This window comes from Thermobia domestica, chromosome 8 (assembly GCF_964235325.1).
Source record: "Thermobia domestica chromosome 8, izTheDome1.hap1.1, whole genome shotgun sequence".
Taxonomy (NCBI): domain Eukaryota; kingdom Metazoa; phylum Arthropoda; class Insecta; order Zygentoma; family Lepismatidae; genus Thermobia; species Thermobia domestica.
Window position 1 is genome coordinate 111,890,942 of NC_137461.1, and position 12,295 is coordinate 111,903,236.

The window sequence follows — 12,295 nt, forward strand, 5'->3', positions numbered from 1 at the left end:
TCAGAAAAGAATCAAAAGTACAAAGTTAATTTAGTAACAACTGGAATAGATGACATAATAGAACCAAGTAAATTGAAGGAATTTCAATCTAAGGATGATTATTGTCAAAAAATAGTCAGCACTGACAAGCTGAAGGAAGAAAATTACAAAATACATAATAATCTGTTGTTTGTACGTGATAATTTGAAACCTAATAAACCTTGGTGTATTATTGTTCCTAAAACCCTAACTAAAGAAATAGTTACAAAACTGCACGAAAATGGTCACTTCGGACCAGCAAAATGTAATGCATTAGCCAAACAAATGTCTTTCTGGCGCAACATGAAAAGAGATTTTATAACAGCGTGTAGGAACTGTCTAGCTTGTGCTCGAACGAAAACAGCTACGTATAAAATAGCCAGAGGAGACTATTCAGTAGAAGCAAACCGAATTTTGGAAAAGTTGAGTATTGATCCTATAGGGAAACTGCCATGTAGCATTCGATATTACTATATTTTATCTGTGTTAGATGTGTATAGCCGTTATCCTTTAAGAGCAGCCGGTACTAAAGAAATTTTAAATGTCCTGAGGAAAACTTACTTCTATCATTATTCGTTACCACAAGTTATAGTGACTAATAATGGATCTCAGTTTACCTCAGCCTCGTGGAAATAATTTTGTAAAAAAGAACATATTAAACATTATACAACATATCCGTACAAGCCAAAGAGTTCAAAAGTTGAACGCAGTCATAGACAAATAAAGCGAATACTTGGTTCTGTAAACAAAATCATACTAAGTGGAGTGAGAACTTAGAAGCAGTACAAATACTACTAAATCAATCTGTATCACTAGCTACTGGATTAATACCTGCAGAATTATTTTTAGGAAGAAAAAGCATAAACCGATTGAAAGCAAGACTTTTATGGCCAGAAGATATGAAAGAAATTAGTACAGATGAAAGGAACTTGGTGATCGAAATCAACGAGGGGGTCTTGCGTAAGAGAAACAAAATAAAATCATCAAAGACGCAACATGATATTTCTATAAAATATTTGGTGTTAATTAAAACTCATCAGAAAAGTTCTGCTATCCAGCACAAAATTTATAAATATTTTGAAATTTATGCAGGACCATATGTAGTAACAAGAATTTTCAAAAACTATGTCCAGTTAGTAGATTTAAAAAAATCTAGTAAGGAAACAAAATGTATCAAATCTCAAACTATTTAACTGTACTGCTGACAGGAAACAAGAGTTATTAATGGATTATAATCCACCTGTAGAACTGTAAGTTTTAAATACCTGTATTTCCCTATTTTGAATATTATCGATTTTGTGTAGTTTTCATTTTCAAAGTTTACAATTATGCAGAAATAAATAAAACGAGAATGTATGTTTAAAATATATTTATATAGAAAAGAGTTCATTTACTGTTGCTGAATTTTAATTTCAAAACTTCACTTGATCCTAAAAAAATAATATTTCTACGAGATTTACATTATTTACCTTGCAATTAATGTTTCAGTTAACTATTAATTTATTAAAAGGAGTTTTAATACAACGAAATATAGAGATCATATTAAGAGAAATTAAAAATAAAACTGTAATTTCGTTTTCTCTCGTTTATCAGTTTTTTTCTGAGAGAAAGAGCAGCGTTGTATTGTCCCAAATGTTACAACACAATTTTAATTTCTGTTATTTTAAATTTTTATTATTTTACATTTTTACGTTTACACATTTATAATTAATTGAACTAAATTTTACTGTATAAAAGAAAATGTCTTAATATAAAAATCAACATATTTAAATCTAAGTTTAAAATGGAATTAAGCTTAAAATATCTTTGGTGCAGACATTTAGTTAAAATACTGAAATATAAACAGGTTATTTTTCTACGAAAGAAATTCAATTTCTCAGTGGTGTTAGCAAGTATGAATACTTTAAGGAGGAAAAATAGTTGCTTAGCAACGAGAGATATAATTACGTTAACATCTACAGAAAAGTGTTCCTGGTAAGAATATATTTACTGCTTATAAATATTTTCACAATTCAACAGAAAATATATTTATTTGTATATGAAAGAATAAATATGGCAGCTTAAATTTAAGACAGGAGCAAACTTAACCGTACTAACAGCCGAAATACAAAGTATCTGTCTAAATGATGTTTTGTGTTTTCTGGAATTTGTTCAGTTCATGACAGTAAGAATTTAGAAATAACTAATCCTCAAGTATTCACTGTTTGGTAACAATTATATGTCAACATTGGAAATTAATACCTTATTCACACAATCAACGTACAGAATGTGCAAATCTTCCCACTTGAGATAAGTTCTCTTGTTCGTCTAGTTGTATATCAACCTGTTTTGCTGTCATGGTTCAGGTTTAATTTCTGTCAACCCAGTAATAATGAATATTTAACAATTATAATATATTTGAGTTATTATTCACCTTTCAATCAAATAGTGAAGTAATAAATACTAATTAGCTTCTATATTCAACGTTATACAAGGATTTGCCTATGTAGAAACGAAGTCCAGGTGAAGAAAATACTAAAAGATTACAAGAAAGAGGCGACCGTTTAGATAATCCATAATCCAGAGATTGGAGAATGCTTCAACCTTTTCGTCGAAAAAGCGGGATCAACCAATTTGACCTATTACTGTCGTCCTTTGGATATAAATAAATATCCTGTGTAAAGATATATTGTTGTAACCGCAATTGAGTTATGACTGTTATACAATAAAGAAGTAAATATTACTAATTAACATATTCTAGTTTCAAACTTCTACATAGAAAACCAAAAGTAAGTAAAATATATCATTTACCTTCAATTTTTTCGAAGCAATAATTGTACTTCTCCAGACCATTTATATAACGCTGCCATATTACTGCGTTATGAGAACAATACTTAGTTGCACGTTTCAGCACCCACAGAATCGTCTCTTCAGAACTTAGAGTTTTAATTACATATTCGGTAAAATCAAGCCACAATCCTTCTTCCATAGAATGGTCAGAAACAGCACGTTCGAACAAGCTAAGAATTCTTTCTGGCGCTCCTTCTTGTTTCATAAAATTAATATATATATTATATTCTTCCATGGAATTTAAGTTTTTCTCCTGTAAAGATTAAGTATGTAAATAATTATTTCGTTTTGTAAATAATTTAGCCGAATGATTATTCTGACTTCTCGTATTTATTTTCCATTGTGCACAATGAAGGAACCAAAAAAACTGCAATATATGAGAGTTCTCAAGAACTCATTAATATTAAGCACAAAAGTGTTTTAGGACTTTTTTACGTACATATGGAATCATTCACCGAATTTGTCGTACCAAAAGTTACCATAGAAAAGTACTGAAAGGTTTGCAGTCATCGATAGGCAAATCTTTCTATTATGCTCCTATCTTCTTTTTTCTTCAATATGTGTATCGTGGCGGACATAAGTCTTTGACCAGGTAATGGCCACTGCCTTGTAACAAATGCAGAATATGAGAATTAAATGTCATATCTGTAGTTTCGTGTGGAAAAGAAACAAACTTGTCAACCAAAGATTTCAGAACAACTCATGTTATTAATATAAACTCTGCCGAAGATTAATAGCTTATGTAATCATAAAAGAAATACGAAAGACTTTTTGAATCAAAGAAAAATAACATACAATTTTGCAAACGGAGGCAAACAAATCTAACGTAACCAGACAAAAGACGAATCATTTACAGCGTAGGTGTAGTGGTTCAGAGGTCAAGGCGCTTGGCCAATAATCTGGAAGCTCTTCGGTCGAATCCACGTTGGGTAATTTTTTCACTTTACGAATTGTGATGGCAATTTGATCGGCGATGACATGTTTTATTATATTCAGATATTTGAATCCTCGGATGTTTCAATGCTTGAACTATCAAATTTTCAGGAATAATAATAGTAATAATAATAATAATAATCCCGTAGAAAATTAAAAATTGGAAACATATTATCGCTCAGGTCATACCATTACAAACAGAAACGTGACATTTGGCAAAAAATATTTCGGTTTAGTTTAATGTTGCCCATGAGAAGAGGAATGTCTCATCTCGATTCTAAAACAAAACAAACAAAATCGGGATGAGGATTAACTTGTTACATTCGTGACGGGACAATACTAACTCAAATTATCGTCTCGCTTTGGCGATGAGATGAGACGAGGCGAAAAGTATCGTAAACATTTCTCGTCTTATCTCGATTCTCGAAAAAGCGTATATCACTCTATAAGTAACAATTGCTCTGTAGACTGAAGCTTAAACGTTATTTTCTTACTTTGCATTTCAGAGCACACAGAATTATGATCTGTGTATATATTTTTGTAGCAAAGTATTGGTAATTACATCTGCATATTCTATAAGTTAGTTTATTATATGCCTTACTGTTCAATGATATTGAGCTTTTTTTTTATTACAGTTATTTTCCTTAAAACGAACAGTAGAATACTTTCTACATGAAACTTTAGTGGAAAGCTTTCTTTAATTTTGGGTGGTATCAGAGGTGTGTCTTGAATTTACGGTACCCCTTCCCCGAAATTCGTACGTTTAAATAAGTTTGCCAAATTTTAGGGCAACTACAAAATTTTAATACCATTATTATTATTATTATTATTATTATTATTATTATTATTATTATTATTATTATTATTATTAAAGAAGTGGTGTTACTTTAATGATTCACCCTGTTCCACCCAGCTCCCGCCTAGTGGGCATTGTGCTGAACAAACACCGTATGTGTAGGTTTTCTTCGGGTTACACTTCCTCCCACTTTCTTTATTCCAATATTTCTTTCATTCTTATAATCTACGTCTTCTGTAGATTAGCCGGCATAGCCATCACTTAAAAACAAATTTTCATATGGCTCTTGTGAGTTCACTAGCCCTATTTTCTACATGACTTATTGCCTTGAAACATGCCGCTTAACATTTAGCTAGTTGTATGGACGTATGCACAGGGTATGTCCTGATGGTCCTGACACCTCTCCCCAATCCCAACTATTTTGTAACTTTTGCCTAACGCTTATTGCGATTTTACAGATTTTAATACAATGTGTCCCCATACGGATTTTGTCTTCTATATTATTATTATTATTATTATTATTATTATTATTATTATTATTATTATTATTATTATTACTCCATTTTTTCGGACCTCAATATTACGTCCAATTCCAATGCTTAATATCCCGGTGTGAGCTCATGTGGTTCGGATTCCACGTTAATCAGTAAGGTCCACGTCTTATATCGCCTTGCTGCTGAACGAGACGTTAAACTCAAAATAAACTACACTCAACTCAACTCCAATGCTTAATAAGCATACTGAAGTTATGAAAAATGAAATGAAAATTTTAGACCCTCTAAAAGTATGAATTGCGTTTTAAAAGAAACTTTGGAAGGAAAAGAGGTGGATGAGAAGGTGTCAGCTATTTCAGAATATGAAAATCGAACCTTCGGATGTCTTAAACTAAGTAGGATTTGTAACAGAAACTAAGTAAGATTTGTCTTCATCACGATATATGGTACCATCCTTTTTTTGGGTAAAAGACATTAGATTAAACATGCGTTACTTTGATATTTTAACAAAATATACATACAAATGTAAAAAAGAATAGTTCCTATTTACCAATTTTCGTTGAACGAATATATGGAAGGTGTTGAAAATAGCGAACGAAAATATTATTATTATTATTTGTAGTAAGAGTGGAAGAACTTAGAAACAATTCCGAAATCACGTTTCAGACAAACGTATGAGTCATACTAGGCCTTTAAGATGACCCTTCTGTATTCATGAATTGTTTGCTAAACACGCTAAGTTTTCAGACAGTAGGAACCGAGATTGTAGATTGTGACGTCATGTTGTCAGTTTCTTCCATGTAAAGGAAGTCGTTTCAACTCTAACTTGTAAGCACGAGATATATTGACATTTTTCATGTTATTATACACTAGAAATATCAACATTGTAAAGTATAAATTTTTAATGAATTTTCTCGGTCGGAATCGAACCGCGGACCCGTAACTCAGGAAATGAATGCTCAAGCCACTACCCTAGGACTTCTCTTTTAAGTAGCAGTCAAGAAACACTCTTGTATGTAGCAAATTGAAACCGTTTACGATTCCAATATTTTATTAACGATCAAACAGATTTCGGTCATGATAAAATACTATAGTCCAGAGAATTCAACTTTAAAATAAAAAATAAGGAAATAAAATGAAATCTTTAAGTTTTACGTCTCATCTTATGCTGATTAGGCTAAAGGAGACGGTGATTATGATAGATGATTAAAATGATGGAAGGAAGAAAGTTGTGTTAAATTGGAGAACCCCGAGAAAACCCACAAGCACGGTGTTTCTCCAGCACAAAGTACACATGGAGCGAGCTGGGATCGAACCAGGGGCCCCAAGCACCGGGAGTGAACGCTCTACTACTGAGCCACCGTGTCCCCTAAATTTAAAAAGGAGACCGAAAGTATCTCCGTAGCTTATCTCTATTATATTCGGTTATTCTCGTTTTACATTTATTTCCAGTAAAATTGAACGACAGGGACACAAACACAGATGCACCAAGTACATTTAATATTTCAAACGCTTGTTTAGAACTTTTCCAAGATATAACCGGATTTTCTGAAAAGTTGAAATAGTTTTGTTCGAAAACTCTCTTTTCAAACAAAACTGAACCAAATTACCGTTCGTTCTCTGAAATGAACGGACAGATTATGCTTGAAGTTTGAACCGAGCCCAAATTATTTAAGCATAATTAGCCAATGCAAACTTCACCCACTGAACCAGCACCCACCGTTACCTACGACCCACTGACCCAGCACCCACCGTGACCCATCTCACCCACCACTATCTATGACCCACTCCGACCCACCAACCACCATGAACCACTGATCCATCAAAACACATAATCACTAACTCTGACACATGATCTACGGCCTCTTCACTACCGACTAAAGAGTTTACACTTGTAATACAACCAGGTTGTGAAATTGTAACCAATCGGAGTTTGAATATTTACGGTGAATCGCTCAAGCACCGCTCTGTTACAATAACTATGGGTCTGACCTTTACGATATAAAATGGTAAAGTGCTTGACATTGCAAAATTACGATGAATTTGAATTAAATCATCATGGTCTAATTATTTCGTTGCTGAAAAACGGATGAAATTTTTAAAGTCCCAATCAAGGTAAATAGACAAACGTACAGAAGCTTACATTACAAATGTTGTCTATTTCTCTCATAACTTTATAGGTTGATTCCCCTGTGCTCTAAGCGCTCCATATAATAAACAAGCTTCAGGAATTATTATAGTAGAAATGGCATGGAAATCAGGGACGGATCCAGGAAGGTCGATTTTCCCCCGGAAGAGGAAACATTCTTATTTTATATATAATTAAACTCAGAGTTCGGAGTTCTTAAAAGAAGTTCTAAGTAGCAGTTTTACAACCCACCGCCTCTCCTGAAGTGCGTCCTGGTTCAGCCCCTGATAGTAAGCATATATGGATATAAGATGTGAAGCATTATATTGTTTGCTTCTCAACTAATGTCGATCGTTTTAGATTATTTTTACAAACTAACCCATTAACAATTTATCATATATAGAATGTGCCGCCCGTCCCCATAGAGGAGTAGTTTTAAAAAATGCTCGGAGACGTTCTGTTCAGTTTGAATAAAGAGTTAATATACTGAATTTCAGCTCCGTAAGTTGAACGGCTTGTAAGATATTAAATTTTTTCGCAAAAATTCTGAACCTTACTATCCCTTAGGATATTTTTATAGTGAAAGCAATATGAAAACTTCCATGTTTGGATTAAGGCCTAACTATATGCCAAAATTCATTTCATTTTCTGCAATTTGGCCGCAATGGTTAGGCACACATTGTTACATTCATTCTTATATAATAATTTATATATTACAGTGATTCAAAAATCTATTTTCCTGTAGTTAACTCCTCTAAAAATTCACAGACTGTGTGTCCCAAAACCCAAGTAGTAGTATAAGTCTTATTGCTATTATTACAATTACAAATGTCAATATCCAAAAATGCTTCAAGTTTTATTTTTTCACTTAGAGATACTCACCTTAGGTAAGTAAACAGAAACGAATGAAAAAGGGAAATTTAGGCCTTGAAAGTAAAACGTAGACAAATTGACCAGTGTTCAGAAGCATATTTTTAAATCACGCTCGACCCTACTAATAGGAGCTAAATACGCGGTTCTACTTAGTTGTAGTTATCAGTTTCTCGCAACGTAACATATATAAATACGACAGAAATCAAATGTCTGTTACTGGCGGTCTTCGCGGCGGAATATACTAGCGCAATGCGCTAGTAATTATTATTGCTTTTGGCCTGGGTTCAAACCCGAGCCATGGAAATTTAAAAAAAAATTATACTCAAAAAAGTGATTTACTTCGTTACATGTGCAGTTTTGCTATACGATTCCACTGTATAAGTAGTAGTAGCAATAGTAGTAGTAATAATAGTAGTAGTAAGACTACTATTAGTAGTAGAAGTAGTAGTAGGAACGGGTTTGAAGCCCCGCAGGCCTAGTTTTGTTCCACCTTGACTTCCATGATACAAATTTAACCTCAACTCCTTCAATTCCAACAAAGTGAGAGTTTTCTATTATAATTATAATACACAATACACACCCACAAGGTTTGGACCAGGCTCACAACCAGCCACAGAGGTTTGGAGGAGCCATGAATATGTGATTAAAATTCTATTACACATTTCGAAATTGTGTTTCCTGTGTTGAGGTCTGCAGAGGTCACGAACATTTTAGGAGGGGGCAGGCCCCTAGCACCACCCTGGCTGCGGGCCTTTTTTCCACAATCGCAAAATGCAACCAATCAGAAACGTGTTATTAGTTTCTATGACTAGGGTCGAGTGTTAAAAGAAATATGCTGTTCAGAAAATGCTGTCTACAATGCAGTGAGCAGAGTTCGTCAGTCGATGGTGGGTCGCAGTGGGTCATGGCGAGTGGTGGGTCTGTGGGTTATGGTTGATGGTACGTCGCAGTGCGTATCGGTGGGTGGTGGGTCGCAGTGGGTCACACGCTGTTGACCCACGACCCACTGGCACTCAGAAAACTCGACCCACTTAACCCACTCACCCACCGACTCACTGACCCACTCAAATTCTGATTGGCACTTTTCAGAATATCCGTACATATTTTGGAAACGTTCCAAAGGATATGTAATTGTTCCGTACCAGGTTAAGGTATTATGAGTCTGCTGTTTCACTTTTGAATGAAATTACGATTCACCATGTTTTCTCCTATATATATATTTTGTGAAAACACTTTGATAACCAATAGAAAATACAACTGTTCTTGGACTCGGATTGGTTTGGGTTAACAGCTTGAAAATGAAATCTTTACGTTTAATGTCCCATGATTATCCCTGTTAGTTTGAGGAAGACTATGATTAAAGCAAGTGAATTACGATAGACGAATTGGCGGAATGACAAAGTGGGAGTGTCCCGAGAAACCCCATGGGCACTATGTCCGTCTCAAACTTACTTACCTTGGGAACGAACCAGGTACCCCTCCATCAGATAGTTTAGTAGGCGGGGTCTCAGTTTCGATTCCCGTTGGGAGAGTGTTTCAAATATTAAATGTCGTTGATGCGTCTATGTTCCTGTCCCTGTCGTTAAAGGTTACTGGAAATGACTGTAAAACGAGAATAACCGAATATAATAGAGATAAGTAAAGGAGAAACTTTCGTCTTTTTTAAAACTCAAACTTGAATTCTCTGGACTATAGCATTTTATCATGATCGAAATCAGTGTTTCATCGTTAATAAAATATTGGAATCGTAAACGGTTGCCAAATGCTACATACAAGAGTGTTTCTTGTTCCCTTTTTTAAAAGAGCAGAATTACAGGAGTGGCTTGCGGATTTGTTTCGTGAATTAGGGGTCCGCGGTTCGATTCCATCCGAGAAAATTCATAAAAAATATAATTTACAATGTTGATATTTCTTATCTATAATAACATGAAAAATAGTCAATTTCTCCCGTCCTTACAAGTCAGAGATGAAACGACTTCCTTTACATGGAAGAAACTAACAACATGACGTCACAGTATACAATATCGATTCCTACTGTCTGAAAACTTAGCGTGTTTCGCAAACAATTCATGAATACAGAAGGGTCATCTTTAAGGCCTAGTATGAGTCAAACGTTTGTCTGAAACGTGATTTTAGAATTTTTTTTAAGTTCTTCCACTTTTACTACAAATAATAGTAATATTTTTGTACGCCATTTTCAACACGTTCCATATATTCTTTCAACCAGAATTAGTAAATACAAACTATTCTTTTTTATATATATTCGTGTGCATATTTTGTTAAAACATCAATAAAACGCATACAAAATCAAATGTCTTTTACCCAAAGAAAGCGTGGTTCCATGTATCGTGATGAAGACAAATCCTCCTTAGTTTCTGTGAAGCCATCCGACGGTCCGATTTTCATATTGTGAAGTAGCTGACACCTTCTTTTCCCACTTTCGTCCTTCCAAAGTATCTGTTAAAAGGCAATTCATCCTTATAGAGGGTAGAAAATTTTCTTTTAATTTTTCATAACTTCAGGATGCTTATTAAGCATTGTAATATACGTAATATTGAAGTACCAAACATTCAGTAATATAATAATAATAATAATAATAATAATAATAATAATAATAATAATAATAATAATAATAATAATTATTATTATTATTATTATTATTATAAGAAGCAGAAGAAGAAGATAAAATACAAAGTCCGTATAAGAACAGATTATATTAAAATCTGTAAAATCGCAACTAGCATTAGGCAAAGGTTACAAAATTGTCGGAAGTGGAGAGAAGTGCCAGGACCATCAGGACATACCCTGTGCACACGTCCATACAACTGCCTAAATGTTAAACGGAATGTTTCAAGGCAAATTTCATGTAGAAAGTAGGGCTAGTGAACTTACAAGAGCCATAAGAAAGCTTGTTTTTAAGTAATGGTTATGCCGGCTAAGATACAGAAGACGTCAATTATAAGAAAGAAAGAAATATTGGAATAAAGAAAGTTGGAGGAAATGGAACCGGGAGAAAATCTACACACACGGTGTTTGTTCAACACAATGCCCACTAGGCGGGAGCTGGGTGGAACAGGGTGCACCATTAAATTAACAACACTTCAGTAATAATAATAATAATAATAATAATAATAATAATAATAATAATAATAATAATAATAATAAAAATAATAATGGTATTAAAAGTTTTATAGTTGCCCTAAAATTTGGCAAAACTTAATTAAACGTAGGGATTTCGGGGGAGGGGTACCATACTTTTAAGACACACCTCTGCGACCACTCAAATCTAGAAAGAAGTAAGTATTCTACTGTACATTTTAAGGAAAATAATTGTAATAAAAATAACTGAATATCATTGAACAGTAAGGAATATAATAAACTAGCTTGTAGAATATGCAGATGTAATTACCAAAACTTTGCTACAAAAATATACACACAGACCATAATTCTGTGTGCTCTGAAATACAAAGTAAGAAAATAACGTATAAGATTCAGTCTACAGAGCAATTGTTACTTAAAGAGTGACATACAATATTTTGAGAATCGTGATAAAACGAGAATTATTTACGGTATTTTGCATTGTCTCGATTCTCATCTAAAAAGCAAGACGATAATTTGAGTTAGTATTGTCCCGTCTCGAATGTAAAATGTTAATTCTCATCCCGATTTGTTTGGTTTTGTTTTAGAATCGAGATGAGAAATTCCTCTTTTCATGGGCAACATTAAACAAAACCGAAATATTTTTTGCCAAATGTCACGTTTCTGCTTGTAATGACCTGAGTGATAATATCTAATTTTTAATCTTCTTCGAGATAATAAATATTATTATTACTATTATTATTGCCGAAGATGGGGCCGCGGTGGCTCAGTGGTAGAGCGTTCACCTCTGGTGCTTGGGGTCCCGGGTTCGATCCCAGTCCCCGCCAAGTGTACTTTGTGGTGGACAAACACCGTGTGCGTGGGTTTCCTCGGGGTTCTCCCGTTTCCTCCCACTTTATTCATTACACCATTTCATTCATTACTCATCATCACCGTCTCCTTTAGCCTAACCGGCATAAGCGTGGGACGTAAAACTCAAAGATTTCATTTCATTTCCATTCCCAAAGATTTTATAGTTCTAGTATTGAAACATCCGAGTATTCAACTATCTGAATATAATAAAACGTGTGTCATCGCCGATCAATGTCCATCAAGATTCCTAAAGTAGAAAAAATGTAACGTGGA